Genomic DNA, 19,284 nt, shown 5'->3' with positions numbered 1-19,284 from the left:
AGTTGATGTAATAGCCAGTAAGAAGTAGTACAATTCAAGTATTAGGTACTGATTATTTACTTTTTAGCTGGCTTTGGTGCCTTGGGCATGAGCTTGGACCTTAAGATTCTGCATGAAAGGAGGACTAGCAGTCGAGTTGCAGGGGAGAATGTGAAAAGTGTTCATATGTAGTAAAAACCTGAGAAATCCGTCCGTTTTCGTCATTTGTTATCGAATCGACTTAAAGCCAGATCGTCACATTGGCCGCTCTTCTCTCTGAAACGGTTGTACTTATCGTCTGCAAAGCTATGTCGCGTGCTGCGGTATGCGCAGACACTAAAAGCACCATAGTATAAAACAGATGAAGCTTCTAAGATGATGTAATAGCCAGTAAGAAGTAGTACAACTCAAGTTTTAGGTATCGATTATTGACTTCTTAGATGGATTTGGTGCCTTGGACATGAGCTAGGACCTTAAGATTCTGCATGAAAGGAGGACTAGCAGCCGAGTTGCACGGGACAATATGAAAAAAGTTCATATGTAGTAAAAACCTGAGAAATCCGTCCGTTTTCGTCATTTGTTATCGAATCGACTTAAAGCCAGATCGTCACATTGGCCGCTCTTCTCTCTGAAACGGTTGTACTTATCGTCTGCAAAGCTATGTCGCGTGCTGCGGTATGCGGAGACACTAAAAGCACCATAGTAGGACACAGATGAAGCTTCTATGATGATGTAATAGCCAGTAAGAAGTAGTACAATTAAAGTTTTAGGTATCGATTATTGACTTTTTAGCTGGCTTTGGTGCCTTGGACATGACCTAGGACCTTAAGATTCTGCATGAAAGGAGGACTAGCAGCCGAGTTGCAGGGGAGAATGTGAAAAGTGTTCATATGTAGTAAAAACCTGAGAAATCCGTCCGTTTTCGTCATTTGTTATCGAATCGACTTAAAGCCAGATCGTCACATTGGCCGCTCTTCTCTCTGAAACGGTTGTACTTATCGCCTGCAAAGCTATGTCGCGTGATGCGGTATGCGGAGACACTAAAAGCACCATAGTAGAACACAGATGAAGCTTCTAAGTTGATGTAATAGCCAGTAAGAAGTAGTACAATTCAAGTTTTAGGTATCGATTATTGACTTTTTAGCTGGCTTTGGTACCTTGGACATGAGCTAGGACCTTAAGATTCTGCATGAAAGGAGGACTAGCAGCCGAGTTGCACGGGAGAATGTGAAAAGTGTTCATATGTAGTAAAAACCTGAGAAATCCGTCCGTTTTCGTCATTTGTTATCGAATCGGCTTAAAGCCAGATCGTCACATTGGCCGCTCTTCTCTCTGAAACGGTTGTACTTATCGTCTGCATAGCTATGTCGCGTGCTGCGGTAGGCGGAGACACTGAAACCACAACAGTAGAACACAGATGAAGCTTCTAATTTGATGTAATAGCCAGTAAGAAATACTACAATTCAAGTTTTAGGTATCGATTATTGACTTTTTAGCTGGCTTTGGTGCCTTGGACATGAGCTAGGACCTTAAGATTCTGCATGATAGGAGGAATAGCAGCCGCGTTGCACAGGAGAATTTGAAATGTGTTCATATGTAGTAGAAACCTGAGAAATCCGTCCGTTTTCGTCATTTGTTATCGAATCGACTTAAAGCCCGATCGTCACATTGGCCGCTCTTCTCTATGAAACGGTTGTACTTATCGTCTGCAAAGCTATGTCGCGTGCTGCGGTATGCGGAGACACTAAAAGCACCATAGTAGAACACAGATGAAGCTTCTAAGTTGATGTAATAGCCAGTAAGAAGTAGTACAATTCAAGTTTTAGTTATCGATTATTGACTTTTTAGCTGGCTTTGGTGCCTTGGACATGAGCTAGGACCTTAAGATTCTGCATGAAAGGAGGACTAGCAGCCGCGTTGCACGGGAGAGAGTGAAATGTGTTCATATGTAGTAGAAACCTGAGAAATCCGTCCGTTTTCGTCATTTGTTATCGAATCGACTTAAAGCCCGATCGTCACATTGGCCGCTCTTCTCTCTGAAACGGTTGTACTTATCGTCTGCAATGCTAGGTCGCGTGCTGCGGTATGCGGAGACAATAAAATCACCATAGTAGAACACAGATGAAGCTTCTAAGTCGATGTAATAGCCAGTAAGAAGTAGTACAATTCAAGTTTTAGGTATCGATTATTGACTTCTTAGATGGATTTGGTGCCTTGGACATGAGCTAGGACCTTAAGATTCTGCATGAAAGGAGGACTAGCAGCCGAGTTGCACGGGACAATATGAAAAGTGTTCATATGTAGTCTAAACCTGAGAAATCCGTCCGTTTTCGTCATTTGTTATCGAATCGCCTTAAAGCCAGATCGTCACATTGACCGCTCTTCTCTCTGAAACGGTTGTACTTATCGTCTGCAAAGCTATGTCGTATGCCGCGGTAGGCGGAGACACTGAAACCACCACAGTAGAACACAGATGAAGCTTCTAATTTGATGTAATAGCCAGTAAGAAATAGTACAATTCAAGTTTTAGGTATCGATTATTGACTTTTTAGCTGGCTTTCATGCCTTGGACATGAGCTAGGACCTTAAGAATCTGCATGAAAGGAGGACTAGCAGCCGAGTTGCAGGGAAGAATGTGAAAAGTGTTCATATGTAGTAAAAACCTGAGAAATCCGTCCGTTTTCGTCATTTGTTATCGAATCGACTTAAAGCCAGATCGCCACATTGGCCGCTCTTCTCTCTGAAACGGTTGTACTTATCGTCTGCAAAGCTATGTCGCGTGCTGCGGTATGCGGAGACTCTAAAAGCACCATAGTAGAACACAGATGAAGCTTCTAAGTTGATGTAATAGCCAGTAAGAAGTAGTACAATTCAAGATTTAGGTACTGATTATTTACTTTTTAGCTGGCTTTGGTGCCTTGGACATGAGCTAGGACATTAAGATTCTGCATGAAAGGAGGACTAGCAGCCGCGTTGCACGGGAGAAAGTGAAATGTGTTCATATGTAGTAAAAACCTGAGAAATCCGTCCGTTTTCGTCATTTGTTATCGAATCGACTTAAAGCCCGATCGTCACATTGGCCGCTCTTCTCTCTGAAACGGTTGTACTTATCGTCTGCAAAGATATGTCGCGTGCAGCGGTATGCGGAGACACTAAAATCACCATAGTAGAACACAGATGAAGCTTCTAAGATGATGTAATAGACAATAAGAAGTAGTACAATTCAAGTTTTAGGTATGGATTATTGACTTTTTAGCTGGCTTTGGTGCCTTGGGCATGAGCTAGGACCTTAAGATTCTGCATGAAAGGAGGACTAGCAGCCGAGTTGCACGGGAGAATCTGAAAAGTGTTCATATGTAGTAAAAACCTGAGAAATCCGTCCGTTTTCGTCATTTGTTATCGAATCGACTTAAAGCCAGATCGTCACATTGGACGCTCTTCTCTCTGAAACGGTTGTACTTATCGTCTGCAAAGCTATGTCGATTGCTGCGGTATGCGCAGACACTAAAAGCACCATAGTATAAAACAGATGAATTCTAAGTTGATGTAATAGCCAGTAAGAAGTAGTACAACTGAAGTTTTAGGTATCGATTATTGAATTTTAGCTGGCTTTGGTGCCTTGGACATGAGCTAGGACCTTAAGATTCTGCATGATAGGAGGACTAGCAGCCGCGATGCACGGGAGAATGTGAAATGTGTTCATATGTAGTAGAAACCTGAGAAATCCGTCCGTTTTCGTCATTTGTTATCGAATCGACTTAAAGCCCGATCGTCACATTGGCCGCTCTTCTCTCTGAAACGGTTGTACTTATCGTCTGCAAAGCTATGTCGCGTGCTGCGGTATGCGGAGACACTAAAAGCACCATAGTAGAACACAGATGAAGCTTCTAAGTTGATGTAATAGCCAGTAAGAAGTAGTACAATTCAAGTTTTAGGTATCGATTATTGACTTTTTAGCTGGCTTTGGTGCCTTGGACATGAGCTAGGACCTTAAGATTCTGCATGAAAGGAGGACTAGCAGCCGCGTTGCACGGGAGAGAGTGAAATGTGTTCATATGTAGTAGCAACCTGAGAAATCCGTCCGTTTTCGTCATTTGTTATCGAATCGACTTAAAGCCCGATCGTCACATTGGCCGCTCTTCTCCCTGAAACGGTTGTACTTATCGTCTGCAAAGCTATGTCGCGTGCTGCGGTATGCGGAGACAATAAAATCACCATAGTAGAACACAGATGAAGCTTCTAAGTCGATGTAATAGCCAGTAAGAAGTAGTACAATTCAAGTTTTAGGTATCGATTATTGACTTCTTAGATGGATTTGGTGCCTTGGACATGAGCTAGGACCTTAAGATTCTGCATGAAAGGAGGACTAGCAGCCGAGTTGCACGGGACAATATGAAAAGTGTTCATATGTAGTCTAAACCTGAGAAATCCGTCCGTTTTCGTCATTTGTTATCGAATCGCCTTAAAGCCAGATCGTCACATTGGCCGCTCTTCTCTCTAAAACGGTTCTACTTATCGTCTGCAAAGCTGTGTCGCGTGCTGCGGTATGCGGAGACACTAAAAGCACCATAGTAGAACACAGATGAAGCTTCTAAGTTGATGTAATAGCCAGTAAGAAGTAGTACAATTCAAGTATTAGGTACTGATTATTTACTTTTTAGCTGGCTTTGGTGCCTTGGGCATGAGCTAGGACCTTAAGATTCTGCATGAAAGGAGGACTAGCAGTCGAGTTGCACGGGAGAATGTGAAAAGTGTTCATATGTAGTAAAAACCTGAGAAATCCGTCCGTTTTCGTCATTTGTTATCGAATCGACTTAAAGCCAGATCGTCACATTGGCCGCTCTTCTCTCTGAAACGGTTGTACTTATCGTCTGCAAAGCTATGTCGCGTGCTGCGGTATGCGCAGACACTAAAAGCACCATAGTATAAAACAGATGAAGCTTCTAAGTTGATGTAATAGCCAGTAAGAAGTAGTACAACTCAAGTTTTAGGTATCGATTATTGACTTCTTAGATGGATTTGGTGCCTTGGACATGAGCTAGGACCTTAAGATTCTGCATGAAAGGAGGACTAGCAGCCGAGTTGCACGGGACAATATGAAAAGTGTTCATATGTAGTAAAAACCTGAGAAATCCGTCCGTTTTCGTCATTTGTTATCGAATCGACTTAAAGCCAGATCGTCACATTGGCCGCTCTTCTCTCTGAAACGGTTGTACTTATCGTCTGCAAAGCTATGTCGCGTGCTGCGGTATGCGGAGACACTAAAAGCACCATAGTAGAACACAGATGAAGCTTCTATGATGATGTAATAGCCAGTAAGAAGTAGTACAATTAAAGTTTTAGGTATCGATTATTGACTTTTTAGCTGGCTTTGGTGCCTTGGACATGACCTAGGACCTTAAGATTCTGCATGAAAGGAGGACTAGCAGCCGAGTTGCAGGGGAGAATGTGAAAAGTGTTCATATGTAGTAAAAACCTGAGAAATACGTCCGTTTTCGTCATTTGTTATCGAATCGACTTAAAGCCAGATCGTCACATTGGCCGCTCTTCTCTCTGAAACGGTTGTACTTATCGCCTGCAAAGCTATGTCGCGTGATGCGGTATGCGGAGACACTAGAAGCACCATAGTAGAACACAGATGAAGCTTCTAAGTTGATGTAATAGCCAGTAAGAAGTAGTACAATTCAAGTTTTAGGTATCGATTATTGACTTTTTAGCTGGCTTTGGTGCCTTGGACATGAGCTAGGACCTTAAGATTCTGCATGATAGGAGGAATAGCAGCCGCGTTGCACGGGAGAATGTGAAATGTGTTCATATGTAGTAGAAACCTGAGAAATCCGTCCGTTTTCGTCATTTGTTATCGAATCGACTTAAAGCCCGATCGTCACATTGGCCGCTCTTCTCTCTGAAACGGTTGTACTTATCGTCTGCAAAGCTATGTCGCGTGCTGCGGTATGCGGAGACACTAAAAGCACCATAGTAGAACACAGATGAAGCTTCTAAGTTGATGTAATAGCCAGTAAGAAGTAGTACAATTCAAGTTTTAGTTATCGATTATTGACTTTTTAGCTGGCTTTGGTGCCTTGGACATGAGCTAGGACCTTAAGATTCTGCATGAAAGGAGGACTAGCAGCCGCGTTGCACGGGAGAGAGTGAAATGTGTTCATATGTAGTCTAAACCTGAGAAATCCGTCCGTTTTCGTCATTTGTTATCGAATCGCCTTAAAGCCAGATCGTCACATTGGCCGCTCTTCTCTCTGAAACGGTTGTACTTATCGTCTGCAAAGCTATGTCGTATGCCGCGGTAGGCGGAGACACTGAAACCACCACAGTAGAACACAGATGAAGCTTCTAATTTGATGTAATAGCCAGTAAGAAATAGTACAATTCAAGTTTTAGGTATCGATTATTGACTTTTTAGCTGGCTTTCATGCCTTGGACATGAGCTAGGACCTTAAGAATCTGCATGAAAGGAGGACTAGCAGCCGAGTTGCAGGGAAGAATGTGAAAAGTGTTCATATGTAGTAAAAACCTGAGAAATCCGTCCGTTTTCGTCATTTGTTATCGAATCGACTTAAAGCCAGATCGTCACATTGGCCGCTCTTCTCTCTGAAACGGTTGTACTTATCGTCTGCAAAGCTATGTCGCGTGCTGCGGTATGCGGAGACTCTAAAAGCACCATAGTAGAACACAGATGAAGCTTCTAAGTTGATGTAATAGCCAGTAAGAAGTAGTAAAATTCAAGATTTAGGTACTGATTATTTACTTTTTAGCTGGCTTTGGTGCCTTGGACATGAGCTAGGACATTAAGATTCTGCATGAAAGGAGGACTAGCAGCCGCGTTGCACGGGAGAAAGTGAAATGTGTTCATATGTAGTAAAAACCTGAGAAATCCGTCCGTTTTCGTCATTTGTTATCGAATCGACTTAAAGCCCGATCGTCACATTGGCCGCTCTTCTCTCTGAAACGGTTGTACTTATCGTCTGCAAACATATGTCGCGTGCTGCGGTATGCGGAGACACTAAAATCACCATAGTAGAACACAGATGAAGCTTCTAAGATGATGTAATAGACAATAAGAAGTAGTACAATTCAAGTTTTAGGTATGGATTATTGACTTTTTAGCTGGCTTTGGTGCCTTGGGCATGAGCTAGGACCTTAAGATTCTGCATGAAAGGAGGACTAGCAGCCGAGTTGCACGGGAGAATCTGAAAAGTGTTCATGTGTAGTAAAAACCTGAGAAATCCGTCCGTTTTCGTCATTTGTTATCGAATCGACTTAAAGCCAGATCGTCACATTGGCCGCTCTTCTCTCTGAAACGGTTGTACTTATCGTCTGCAAAGCTATGTCGATTGCTGCGGTATGCGCAGACACTAAAAGCACCATAGTATAAAACAGATGAATTCTAAGTTGATGTAATAGCCAGTAAGAAGTAGTACAACTGAAGTTTTAGGTATCGATTATTGACTTTTTAGCTGGCTTTGGTGCCTTGGACATGACCTAGGACCTTAAGATTCTGCATGAAAGGTGGACTAGCAGCCGAGTTGCACGGGAGAATGTGAAAAGTGTTCATAAGTAGCAAAAACCTGAGAAATCCATCCGTTTTCGTCATTTGTTATTGAATCGACTTATGGCCAGATCGTCACATTGGCCGCTCTTCTCTCTGAAACGGTTGTACTTATCGTCTGCAAAGCTATGTCGTATGCTGCGGTAGGCGGAGACACTGAAACCACCACAGTAGAACACAGATGAAGCTTCTAATTTGATGTAATAGCCAGTAAGAAGCAGTACAATTCAAGTTTTAGGTATCGATTATTGACTTTATAGCTGGCTTTGATGCCTTGGAAATGAGCTAGGACCTTAAGAATCTGCATGAAAGGAGGACTACCAGCCGAGTTGCAGGGAAGAATGTGAAAAGTGTTCATATGTAGTAAAAACCTGAGAAATCCGTCCGTTTTTGCCATTTGTTATCGAATCGACTTAAAGCCAGATCGTCACATTGGCCGCTCTTCTCTCTGAAACGGTTGTACTTATCGCCTGCAAAGCTATGTCGCGTGATGCGGTATGCGGAGACACTAGAAGCACCATAGTAGAACACAGATGAAGCTCCTAAGTTGATGTAATAGCCAGTAAGAAGTAGTACAATTCAAGTTTTAGGTATCGATTATTGACTTTTTAGCTGGCTTTGGTGCCTTGGACATGAGCTAGGACCTTAAGATTCTGCATGAAAGGAGGACTAGTAGCTGCGTTGCACGGGAGAATGTGAAATGTGTTTATATGTAGTAGAAACCTGAGAAATCCGTACGTTTTCGTCATTTGTTATCGAATCGACTTAAAGCCCGATCGTCACATTGGCCGCTCTTCTCTCTGAAACGGTTGTACTTATCGTCTGCAAAGCTATGTCGCGTGCTGCGGTATGTGGAGACAATAAAATCACCATAGTAGAACACAGATGAAGTTTTAAGTCGATGTAATAGCCAGTAAGAAGTAGTACAATTCAAGTTTTAGGTATCGATTATTGACCTTTTAGCTGGCTTTGGTGCGTTGGACATGAGCTATGACCTTAAGATTCAGCATGAAAGGAGGACTAGCAGCCGAGTTGCACGGGAGAATGTGAAATGTGTTCAAATGTAGTAAAAACCTGAGAAATCCGTCCGTTTTCGTCATTTGTGATTGAATCGACTTAAAGCCAGATCGTCACATTGGCCGCTCTTCTCTCTGGAAGGTTGTACTTATCGTCTGCAAAGCTATGTCGCGTGCTGCGGTATGCGGAGACACTAAAAGCACCATAGTAGAACACGGATGAAGCTTCTAAGTTGATGTAATAGCCAGTAAGAAGTAGTACAATACAAGTTTTAGGTATCGATTATTGACTTTTTAGCTGGCTTTCGTGCCTTGGACATGAGCTAGGACCTTAAGATACTAGATGAAAGGAGGACTAGAAGCCGACTTGCACGGGAGAATGTGAAAAGTGTTCATATGTAGTAAAAACCTGAGAAATCCGTCCGTTTTCGTCATTTGTTATCGAATCGACTTAAAGCCAGATCGTCACATTGGCCGCTCTTCTCTCTGAAACGGTTGTACGTATCGTCTTCAAAGCTATGTCGCGTGCTGCGGTATGCGGAGACACTAAAAGCACCATAGTAGAACACAGATGAAGCTTCTAAGTTGATGTAATAGCCAGTAAGAAGTAGTACAATTCAAGTTTTAGGTATCGATTATTGATTTTTAGCTGGCTTTGGTGCCTTGGACATGAGCTAGGACCTTAAGATTCTGCATCAAAAGGAGGACTAGCAGCCGAGTTGCACGGGAGAATGTGAAAAGTGTTCATATGTAGTAAAAACCTGAGAGATCCGTCCGTTTTCGTCATTTGTTATCGAATCGACTTAAAGCCAGATCGTCACATTGGCCCCTCTTTTCTCTGAAACGGTAGTACTTTTCGTCTGCAAAGCTATGTCGCGTGCTGCGGTGTGCGGAGGCACTAAAAGTACCATAGTAGAACACAGATGAAGCTTCTAAGTTGATGTAATAGCCAGTAAGAAGTAGTACAATTCAAGTTTTAGTTATCGATTATTGACTTTTTAGCTGGCTTTGGTGCCTTGGACATGAGCTAGGACCTTAAGATTCTGCATGAAAGGATGACTAGTAGCCGCGTTGCACGGGAGAATGTGAAATGTGTTCATATGTAGTAGAAACCTGAGAAATCCGTCCGTTTTCGTCATTTGTTATCGAATCGACTTAAAGCCCGATCGTCACATTGGAAGCTCTTCTCTCTGAAACGGTTGTACTTATCGTCTGCAAAGCTATGTCGCGTGCTGCGGTATGTGGAGACAATAAAATCACCATAGTAGAACACAGATGTAGTTTTAAGTCGATGTAATAGCCAGTAAGAAGTAGTACAATTCAAGTTTTAGGTATCGATTATTGACTTTTTAGCTGGCTTTGGTGCCTTGGACATGAGCTATGACCATAAGGTTCTGCATGAAAGGAGGACTAGCAGCCGAGTTGCACGGGAGAATGTGAAAAGAGTTCATATGTAGTAAAAACCTGTGAAATCCGTCCGTTTTCGTCATTTGTTATCGAATCGACTTAAAGCCAGATCGTCACATTGGCCGCTCTTCTCTCTGAAACGGTTGTACTTATCGTCTTCAAAGCTATGTCGCGTGCTGCGGTATGCGGAGACACTAAAAGCACCATAGTAGAACACAGATGAAGCTTCTAAGTTGATGTAATAGCCAGTAAGAAGTAGTACAATTCAAGTTTTAGGTATCGATTATTGACTTTTTAGCTGGCTTTGGTGCCTTGGACATGAGCTAGGACATTAAGATTCTGCATGAAAGGAGGACTAGCAGCCGAGTTGCACGGGAGAATGTGAAAAGTGTTCATATGTAGTAAAAACCTGAGAAATCCGTCCGTTTTCATCATTTGTTATCGAATCGACTTAAAGCCAGATCGTTACATTGGCCGCTCTTCTCTCTGAAACGGTTGTACTTATCGTCTGCAAAGCTATTTCGCGTGCTGCGGTACGCGGAGACTCTAAAAGCACCATAGTAGAACACAGATGAATCTTCTAAGTTGATGTAATATCCAGTAAGAAATAGTACAATTCAAGTTTTAGGTATCGATTATTGACTGTTTAGCTGGCTTTGGTGCCTTGGACATAATCTAGGACCCTAAGATTCTCCATGAAAGGAGGACTATCTGCCGAGTTGCACGCGAGAATGTGAAACGTGTTCATATGTAGTAAAAACCTGAGAAATCCGTCAGTTTTCGTCATTTGTTATCGAATCGACTTAAAGCCAGATCGTCACTTGGCCGCTCTTATCCCTGAAACGGTTGTACTTATCGTCTGCAAAGCTATGTCGCGTGCTGCGGTGTGCGGAGACACTAAAAGCACCATAGTAGAACACAGATGAAGCTTCTAAGTTGATGTTATAGCCAGTAAGAAGTAGTACAATTCAAGTTTTAGCTATCGATTATTGACTTTTTAGCTGGCTTTGGTGCCTTGGACATGAGCTAGGACCTTAAGATTCTGCATAGAAGGAGGACTAGCAGCCGCGTTGCACGGGAGAATGTGAAATGTGTTCATATGTAGTAGAAACCTGAGAAATCCGTTCGTTTTCGTCATTTGTTATCGAATCGACTTAAAGCCCGATCGTCACATTGGCCGCTCTTCTCTCTGAAACGTTTGTACTTATCGTTTGCAAAGCTATGTCGTATGCTGCGGTATGCGGAGACACTAAAACCACCACAGTAGAACACAGATGAAGCTTCTAAGTTGATGTAATAGCCAGTAAGAAGTAGTACAATTCAAGTTTTAGGTATTGATTATTGACTTTTTAGCTGGCTTTGGTGCCTTGGACATGAGCTAGGACCTTAAGAATCTGCATGAAAGGAGGACTAGCAGCCGAGTTGCACGGGAGAATGTGAAAAGTGTTCATATGTAGTAAAAACCTGAGAAATCCGTCCGTTTTCGTCATTTGTTATCGAATCGGCTTAAAGCCCGATCGTCACATTGGCCGCTCTTCTCTCTGAAACGGTTGTACTTATCGTCTTCAAAGCTATGTCGCGTGCTGCGGTATGTGGAGACAATAAAATCACCATAGTAGAACACAGATGAAGTTTTAAGTCGATGTAATAGCCAGCAAGAAGTAGTACAATTCAAGTTTTAGGTATCGATTATTGACCTTTTAGCTGGCTTTGGTGCCTTGGACATGAGCTATGACCTTAAGATTCAGCATGAAAGGAGGACTAGCAGCCGAGTTGCACGGGAGAATGTGAAATGTGTTCATATGTAGTAAAAACCTGAGAAATCCGCCCGTTTTCGTCATTTGTGATTGAATCGACTTAAAGCCAGATCGTCACATTGGCCGCTCTTCTCTCTGGAATGTTGTACTTATCGTCTGCAAAGCTATGTCGCGTGCTGCGGTATGCGGAGACACTAAAAGCACCATAGTAGAACACGGATGAAGCTTCTAAGTTGATGTAATAGCCAGTAAGAAGTAGTACAATTCAAGGTTTAGGTATCGATTATTGATTTTTTAGCTGGCTTTGGTGCCTTGGACATGAGCTAGGACCTTAAGATTCTGCATCAAAAGGAGGACTAGCAGCCGAGTTAAACGGGAGAATGTGAAAAGTGTTCATATGTAGTAAAAACCTGAGAAATCCGTCCGTTTTCGTCATTTGTTATCGAATCGACTTAAAGCCAGATTGTCACATTGGCCCTCTTTTCTCTGAAACGGTAGTACTTTTCGTCTGCAAAGCTATGTCCCGTGCTGCGGTGTGCGGAGGCACTAAAAGTACCATAGTAGAACACAGATGAAGCTTCTAAGTTGATGTAATAGCCAGTAAGAAGTAGTACAATTCAAGTTTTAGTTATCGATTATTGACTTTTTAGCTGGCTTTGGTGCCTTGGACATGAGCTAGGACCTTAAGATTCTGCATGAAAGGATGACTAGTAGCCGCGTTGCACGGGAGAATGTGAAATGTGTTCATATGTAGTAGAAACCTGAGAAATCCGTCCGTTTTCGTCATTTGTTATCGAATCGACTTAAAGCCCGATCGTCACATTGGAAGCTCTTCTCTCTGAAACGGTTGTACATATCGTCTGCAAAGCTATGTCGCGTGCTGCGTTATGTGGAGACAATAAAATCACCATAGTAGAACACAGATGAAGCTTCTAAGTTGATGTAATAGCCAGTAAGAAGTAGTACAATTCAAGTTTTAGGTATCGATTATTGACTTTTTAGCTGGCTTTGGTGCCTTGGACATGAGCTAGGACCTTAAGATTCTGCATGAAAGGAGGACTAGCAGCCGAGTTGCACGGGATAATGTGAAAAGTGTTCATATGTAGTAAAAACCTGAGAAATCCGTCCGTTTTCATCATTTGTTATCGAATCGACTTAAAGCCAGATCGTTACATTGGCCGCTCTTCTCTCTGAAACGGTTGTACTTTTCGTCTGCAAAGCTATTTCGCGTGCTGCGGTACGCGGAGACTCTAAAAGCACCATAGTAGAACACAGATGAAGCTTCTAAGTTGATGTAATAGCCAGTAAGAAATAGTACAATTCAAGTTTTAGGTATCGATTATTGACTCTTTAGCTGGCTTTGGTGCCTTGGACATAATCTAGGACCCTAAGATTCTCCATGAAAGGAGGACTATCTGCCGAGTTGCACGCGAGAATGTGAAACGTGTTCATATGTAGTAAAAACCTGAGAAATCCGTCAGTTTTCGTCATTTGTTATCGAATCGACTTAAAGCCAGATCGTCACTTGGCCGCTCTTATCCCTGAAACGGTTGTACTTATCGTCTGCAAAGCTATGTCGCGTGCTGCGGTGTGCGGAGACACTAAAAGCACCATAGTAGAACACAGATGAAGCTTCTAAGTTGATGTAATAGCCTGTAAGAAGTAGTACAATTCTAGTTTTAGGTATCGATTATTGATTTTTTAGCTGGCTTTGGTGCCTTGGACATGAGCTAGGACCTTAAGATTCTGCATCAAAAGGAGGACTAGCAGCCGAGTTGCACGGGAGAATGTGAAAAGTGTTCATATGTAGTAAAAACCTGAGAAATCCGTCCGTTTTCGTCATTTGTTATCGAATCGACTTAAAGCCAGATCGTCACATTGGCCCCTCTTTTCTCTGAAACGGTAGTACTTTTCGTCTGCAAAGCTATGTCGCGTGCTGCGGTGTGCGGAGGCACTAAAAGTACCATAGTAGAACACAGATGGAGCTTCTAAGTTGATGTAATAGCCAGTAAGAAGTAGTACAATTCAAGTTTTAGTTATCGATTATTGACTTTTTAGCTGGCTTTGGTGCCTTGGACATGAGCTAGGACCTTAAGATTCTGCATGAAAGGATGACTAGTAGCCGAGTTGCACGGGAGAATGTGAAATGTGTTCATATGTAGTAGAAACCTGAGAAATCCGTCCGTTTTCGTCATTTGTTATCGAATCGACTTAAAGCCCGATCGTCACATTGGAAGCTCTTCTCTCTGAAACGGTTGTACTTATCGTCTGCAAAGCTATGTCGCGTGCTGCGGTATGTGGAGACAATAAAATCACCATAGTAGAACACAGATGTAGTTTTAAGTCGATGTAATAGCCAGTAAGAAGTAGTACAATTCAAGTTTTAGGTATCGATTATTGACTTTTTAGCTGGCTTTGGTGCCTTGGACATGAGCTATGACCATAAGGTTCTGCATGAAAGGAGGACTAGCAGCCGAGTTGCACGGGAGAATGTGAAAAGTGTTCATATGTAGTAAAAACCTGTGAAATCCGTCCGTTTTCGTCATTTGTTATCGAATCGACTTAAAGCCAGATCGTCACATTGGCCGCTCTTCTCTCTGAAACGGTTGTACTTATCGTCTTCAAAGCTATGTCGCGTGCTGCGGTATGCGGAGACACTAAAAGCACCTTAGTAGAACACAGATGAAGCTTCTAAGTTGATGTAATAGCCAGTAAGAAGTAGTACAATTCAAGTTTTAGGTATCGATTATTGACTTTTTAGCTGGCTTTGGTGCCTTGGACATGAGCTAGGACCTTAAGATTCTGCATGAAAGGAGGACTAGCAGCCGAGTTGCACGGGAGAATGTGAAAAGTGTTCATATGTAGTAAAAACCTGAGAAATCCGTCCGTTTTCATCATTTGTTATCGAATCGACTTAAAGCCAGATCGTTACATTGGCCGCTCTTCTCTCTGAAACGGTTATACTTATCGTCTGCAAAGCTATGTCGCGTGCTGCAGTGTGCGGAGACACTAAAAGCACCATAGTAGAACACAGATGAAGCTTCTAAGTTGATGTAATAGCCAGTAAGAAGTAGTACAATTCAAGTTTTAGCTATCGATTATTGACTTTTTAGCTGGCTTTGGTGCCTTGGACATGAGCTAGGACCTTAAGATTCTGCATAGGAGGAGGACTAGCAGCCGCGTTGCACGGGAGAATGTGAAATGTGTTCATATGTAGTAGAAACCTGAGAAATCCGTTCGTTTTCGTCATTTGTTATCGAATCGACTTAAAGCCCGATCGTCACATTGGCCGCTCTTCTCTCTGAAACGTTTGTACTTATCGTTTGCAAAGCTATGTCGTATGCTGCGGTATGCGGAGACACTAAAACCACCACAGTAGAACAGAGATGAAGCTTCTAAGTTGATGTAATGGCCAGTAAGAAGTAGTACAATTCAAGTTTTAGGTATTGATTATTGACTTTTTAGCTGGCTTTGGTGCCTTGGACATGAGCTAGGACCTTAAGAATCTGCATGAAAGGAGGACTAGCAGCCGAGTTGCACGCGAGAATAAAAAAAGTGTTCATATGTAGTAAAAACCTGAGAAATCCGTCCGTTTTCGTCATTTGTTATCGAATCGACTTAAAGCCAGATCGTAACATTGGCCATTCTTCTCTCTGAAACGGTTGTACTTATCGTCTGCAAAGCTATTTCGCGTGCTGCGGTATGCGGAGACACGAAAAGCACCATAGTAGAACACAGATGAAGCTTTTAAGTAAATGTAATAGCAAGTAAGAAGTAGTAAAATTCAAGTTTTAGGTACTGATTATTGATTTTTTAGCTGGCTTTGGTGCCTTGGACATGAGCTAGGACCTTAAGATTCTGCATAGAAGGAGGACTAGCAGCCGCGTTGCACGGGACAATGTGAAAAGTGTTCATATGTAGTAAAAACCTGAGAAATCCGTCCGTTTTCGTCATTTGTTATCGAATCGACTTAAAGCCCGATCGTAACATTGGCCGCTCTTCTCTCTGAAACGGTTGTACTTATCGTCTGCAAAGCTATTTCCCGTGCTGCGGTACGCGGAGACTCTAAAAGCACCATAGTAGAACACAGATGAAGCTTCTAAGTTGATGTAATAGCCAGTAAGAAGTAGTACAATTCAAGTTTTAGGTATCGATTATTGACTGTTTAGCTGGCTTTGGTGCCTTGGACATGATCTAGGACCTTAAGATTCTCCATGAAAGGAGGACTAGCAGCCGAGTTGCACGGGAGAATGTGAAACGTGTTCATATGTAGTAAAAACTTGAGAAATCCTTCAGTTTTCGTCATTTGTTATCGAATCGACTTAAAGCCAGATCGTCACTTGGCCGATCTTATCCCTGAAGCGGTTGTACTTATCGTCTGCAAAGCTATGTCTCGTGCTGCGGTATGCGGAGACACTAAAAGCACCATAGTAGAACACAGATGAAGCTTCTAAGTTGATGTAATAGCCAGTAAGAAGTAGTACAATTCAAGTTTTAGGTACTGATTATTTACTTTTTAGCTTACTTTGGTGCCTTGGACATGGGCTAGGACCTTAAGTTTCTGCATGAAAGGAGGACTAGCAGCCGAGTTACACGGGAGAATGTGAAAAATGTTCGTATGTAGTAAAAACCTGAGAAATCCGTCCGTTTTCTTTACTTGTTATCGAATCGACTTAAAGCCAGATCGTCACATTTGCCGCTCTTCTCTCTGAAACGGTTGTACATATCGTCTGCAAAGCTATGTCGCGTGCTGCGGTGTGCGGAGACACTAAATGCACCATAGTAGAACACAGATGACGATTCTAAGTTGATGTAATAGCCAGTAAGAAGTAGTACAATTCAAGTTTTAGGTATCGATTATTGACTTTTTAGCTGGCTTTGGTGCCTTGGACATGAGCTAGGACCTTCAGATTCTGCATGAAAGGAGGACTAGTAGCCGCGTTGCACGGGAGAATGTGAAATGTGTTCATATGTAGTAAAAACCTGAGAAATCCGTCCGTTTGCGTCATTTGTTATCGAATCGACTTAAAGCCCGATCGTCACATTGGCCGCTCTTCTCTCTGAAACGGTTGTACTTATCGTCTGCAAAGCTATGTCGCGTGCTTCGGTATGCGGAGACACTAAAAGCACCATAGTAGAACACAGATGAAGCTTCTAAGTTGATGTAATAGCCAGTAAGAAGTAGTACAATTCAAGTTTTAGGTAGTGATTATTGACTTTTTAGCTGGCTTTGGTGCCTTGGACATGAACTAGGACATTAAGATTCTGCATGAAAGGAGGACTGGCAGCCGCGTTGCACGGGACAATGTGAAAAGTGTTCATATGTAGTAAAAACCTGGGAAATCCGTCCGTTTTCGTCATTTGTTATCGAATCGACTTAAAGCCCGATCGTCAAAATGGCCGCTCTTCCCTCTGAAACGGTTGTACTTATCGTCTGCAAAGCTATGTCGCGTGCTGCGGTATGCGGAGACACTAAAAGCACCATAGTAGAACACAGATGAAGCTTCTAAGATGATGTAATAGCCAGTAAGAAGTAGTACAATTCAAATTTAGGTATCGATTATTGACTTTTAACTGGCTTTGGTGATCTGGACATGAGCTAGGACATTAAGATTCTGCATGAAAGGAGGACTAGCAGCCGAGTTGCACGGGACAATGTGAAAAGTGTTCATATGTAGTAAAAACCTGAGAAATCCGTCCGTTTTCGTCATTTGTTATCGAATCGACTTAAAGCCCGATCGTCAAAATGGCCGCTCTTCCCTCTGAAACGGTTGTACTTATCGTCTGCAAAGCTATGTCGCGTGCTGCGGTATGCGGAGACACTAAAAGCACCATAGTAGAACACTGATGAAGCTTCTAAGTTGATGTAATAGCCAGTAAGAAGTAGTACAATTCAAGTTTTAGGTATCGATTATTGACTTTTTAGCTGTCTTTGGTACCTTGGACATGAGCTAGGACCTTAAGATTCTGCATGAAAGGCGATCTAGCAGCCGAGTTGCACGGGAGAATGTGAAAAGTGTTCATATGTAGTAAAAACCTGAGAAATCCGTCCGTTTTCGTCATTTGATATCGAATCGACTTAAAGCCAGATCGTCACATTGGCCGCTCTTCTCTCTGAAACGGTTGTACTTATCGTCTGCAAAGCTATGTCGCGTGCTGCGGTATGCGGAGACACTAAAAGCACCATAGTAGAACACAGATGAAGCTTCTAAGTTGATGTAATAGCCAGTAAGAAGTAGCACAATTCAAGTTTTATGTATTGATTATTGACTTCTTAGCTGGCTTTGGTGCCTTGGACATGAGCTAGGACCTTAAGATTCTGCATGAAAGGAGGACTAGCAGCCGAGTTGCACGGGAGAATGTGAAAAGTGTTCACATGTAGTAAAAACCTGAGAAATCCGTCCGTTTTCGTCATTTGTTATCGAATCGACTTAAAGCCAGAACGTCACTTGGCTGCTCTTCTCTTTGAAACGGTTCTACTTATCGTCTGCAAAGCTATGTCGCATGCTGCGGTATGCGGAGACACTAAAAGCACCATAGTAGAACACAGATGAAGCTTCTAAGTTGATGTAATAGCCAGTAAGAAGTAGTACAATTCAAGTTTTAGGTACTGATTATTTACTTTTTAGCTGGCTTTGGTGCCTTGGACATGAGCTAGGACCTTAAGATTCTGCATGAAAGGAGGACTAGCAGCCGAGCTGCACGGGAGAATGTGAAAAGTGTTCATATGTAGTAAAAACCTGAGAAATCAGTCCGTTTTCGTCATTTGTTATCGAATCGACTTAAAGCCAGATCGTCAAATTGGCCCCTCCTTTCTCTGAAACGGTTGTACTTATCGTCTGCAAAGCTATGTCGCGTGCTGCGGTATGCGGAGACAAGAAAATCACCATAGTAGAACACAGATGAAGCTTCTAAGATGATGTAATAGCCAGTAAGAAGTAGTATAATTCAAGTTTTAGGTATCGATTATTGACTTTTTAGCTGGCTTTGGTGATCTGGACATAAGCTAGGACCTTAAGATTCTGCATGAAAGGAGGACTAGCAGCCGAGTTGCACGGGAGAATGTGAAAAGTGTTCATATGTAGTAAAAACCTGAGAAATCCGTCCGTTTTCGTCATTTGTTATCGAATCGACTTAAAGCCAGATCGTCACATTGGCCGCTCTTCTCTCTGAAACGGTTGTACTTATCGTCTGGAAAGCTATGTCGCGTGCTGCGGTATGCGGAGACACTAAAAGCACCATAGTAGAACACAGATGAAGCTTCTAAGTTGATGTAATAGCCAGTAAGAAGTAGTACAATTCAAGTATTAGGTATTAATTATTGACTTTTTAGCTGGCTTTGGTGCCTTGGACATGAGCTAGGACCTTAAGATTCTGCATTAAAGGAGGACTAGCAGCCGCGTTGCACGGGAGAATGTGAAATGTGTTCATATGTAGTGGAAACCTGAGAAATCAGACCGTTTCCGTCATTTGTTATCGAATCGACTTAAAGCCCGATCGTCACATTGGCCGCTCTTCTCTCTGAAACGGTTGTACTTATCGTCTGCAAAGCTATGTC

This window comes from Schistocerca gregaria, chromosome 9 (genome assembly GCF_023897955.1).
Source record: "Schistocerca gregaria isolate iqSchGreg1 chromosome 9, iqSchGreg1.2, whole genome shotgun sequence".
Taxonomy (NCBI): Eukaryota; Metazoa; Arthropoda; class Insecta; order Orthoptera; family Acrididae; genus Schistocerca; species Schistocerca gregaria.
The sequence above is the reverse complement of the archived record's forward strand: the minus strand, read 5'-3'. Positions refer to the sequence as shown.